The 2,287-nt window shown below is 39.1% G+C and overlaps 2 non-coding genes across 2 annotated transcripts; both read left to right on the top strand.

Moving 5' to 3' along the window:
• Nucleotides 1–427: 427 nt before the first annotated feature.
• On the top strand, nucleotides 428–499 carry TRNAP-UGG (transfer RNA proline (anticodon UGG)). The gene has a single exon. It is a non-coding gene; the product is annotated as a tRNA-Pro (tRNA).
• A 1,514-nt stretch (nucleotides 500–2,013) lies between these two features.
• On the top strand, nucleotides 2,014–2,085 carry TRNAP-UGG (transfer RNA proline (anticodon UGG)). Its single transcript has one exon. It is a non-coding gene; the product is annotated as a tRNA-Pro (tRNA).
• The last annotated feature ends 202 nt before the right edge of the window (nucleotides 2,086–2,287 follow it).

Below are 2,287 nucleotides of genomic sequence, written 5' to 3' on the forward strand. Positions count from 1 at the left end.
GTCTCCAAGTGTCTGATAAGCTAAGCGATGATCGATGAAGGTCCGCGACCCTGACATGCTGAGGTAGACTCCATAAAAAGATAACTGGTAGGTATGTACATGAATGGCTGCTGGGGCAGAAAAGTTATCAAGCGACCACGGGCCGGAAAACGTAGTATGGGCACTTGGGCAGGCTCCCACTAGGTGGACCGACGAATGACGAACGACGAAGAAAATAATGAACACCTGTCACCTAAGTACTCTCACATTTCATCATACGAAATTAATGCCAAGAGCTTCTGTGTAGGTAAAAAAATGCCTATTGGTATTATTTTATGCTTCGTGAATTATTAAAGTGGTCCCAAGACTACGTAATAACATTTGTTTATACAGTTGTTGTTAAATTAGTTAAAGCTACTGGTGGTGGCGTAAAAACCACTTTCCAAGCGGCTCGTTGGTCTAGTGGTATGATACTCGCTTTGGGTGTGAGTGGTCCCGGGTTCAAATCCCGGACGGGCCCTGTTTTTTGTAAAAAGGTTCCACCACCTAAGACATAAGAGAAAAAGTACAGACTACGGCAGGAAACTAATTATTTATCTCCAACTACCCAAATACAGCAATGCTGTCAAATTGTAGTTTTGGAAAGTATCTGTGATGTCCTTTTTGTCATTAATCATAATAATATGGTGGCTGTCATAAGCAATCATAAGGCGCTGGATGCAGGCCGCTACCAACCATGCGATATGGAAATTATTGGGTGAATCGTATGTTTAGCAGTGGACGTCCTGTGGCTGAAATGATGATGATGAAGATATTATGGAAAAAAAGAGGAAATAAGGTATCGCTCACAGCACAGAAAGATTAAAGAAACATCAAAATGAAACCCGAATTTGTACTTGGATGGTGTAATGTAATGGATTGAAAAATTCAAATTCACATTCTTCGAGTAAATATTCCAGTTCATAAAAGTGTTGAAACCAAATCTCTACCACAAGGTATGTTTAGTAAAAAGAAAAACCAAAGCAAAAAATGTCTCCCACTCAGCATTCCTGAAGAAATGCGGTAAGTGGTAATGCTGGCCATCCAGGCACAGTGCAGTCAGGTTCAGAAGGCTCAGAGTCAGTCATTAATAATAATAAATAAAAAATAAAAAAAAGTCTTTTATTTCTTACTATACACAAAATTAAAAATAAATCTAATAAACATGCTAATAAAACTAATAAACATGCTAATAATGAACATACTAATATTTAGAAGTATACTTTATTACTGAGCAAAAAAAGAAGTAAGAACCCCCCGTTAGTTGGAGGTGAAGGCCTCCTCTAGAGAATGCCAAGTGTCCCTGTCGCCTGCCACGTTCATCCATTGCTCGCCAGCCACTTGCACTATGTCGTTAGCCCATCGCGTAGTTGGTCTTCCTCTCTTTCTTGTACCCGATGGTCCCAGCCAAGAAGAAGAAGAAGAATCAGTCATTATGGTATGTAAAATGTAGAATAATAAAATTTTATGTCAGAGTACTAGGTAATTTTGCTTCTGCTTTGATCATAAACCATTGAAAACAGTCACAATACTGTAGAGTTACACTTCGCTTTTCTAAACAAAGAGGATAAAAACTGTTTGATACACAATGGGGGTATAATTTTCCTCTAGATTTGGTTGGGTTTCTAAGGCAGAGTTGCACCACCTAACTTTGCCCGTAACTAATAACGATAACCGGTGTTTTTTTGTACTGAGTTTGACAGTATTTTGACGCTTGTCAAAGTTAAAGTAAGTACCTACAATCCAGCCTTAGTATGTCGTCTTAACAACAATGCTAACAGCGTTGGAGGTAAAACAGCTTCCCCTTCAGATTCTGATCCTCACTTTCCATCATGTGAGATGCAGGTCGAGACCCTCGTTGTGGTTAAAAATACCTACATATTACTTAGGTTTTATTTCGTGATTCGGAGATCTACTACTACGTAATTTGTTTATACAAGTGTTAAAGAAATTAGTTAAAGCTACTGGAGGTAGTGTAGAAACCACATCACAAGCGGCTCGTTGGTCTAGTGGTATGATACTCGCTTTGGGTGTGAGTGGTCCCGGGTTCAAATCCCGGACGGGCCCTGTTTTTTTTTTAAACAGAAATGTTAAGAATAAACCCCTATAATCTCGAAGAAATTACCAGTAAAGAAGACACAACAAAAAGCTTTAAAGTCTACGTATCATCATTTTTGACAAACCTACTGACTTATCTTTGTCTTAGCTAAGATGTCAAGAGCTTTACTTAGGGGCGTCGTCGGGAACGCTGGGGAAATATGAAAACTGT

This window comes from Ostrinia furnacalis, unplaced genomic scaffold (genome assembly GCF_004193835.3).
Source record: "Ostrinia furnacalis isolate ACB-3 unplaced genomic scaffold, ASM419383v2 OfSCF3718, whole genome shotgun sequence".
Taxonomy (NCBI): domain Eukaryota; kingdom Metazoa; phylum Arthropoda; class Insecta; order Lepidoptera; family Crambidae; genus Ostrinia; species Ostrinia furnacalis.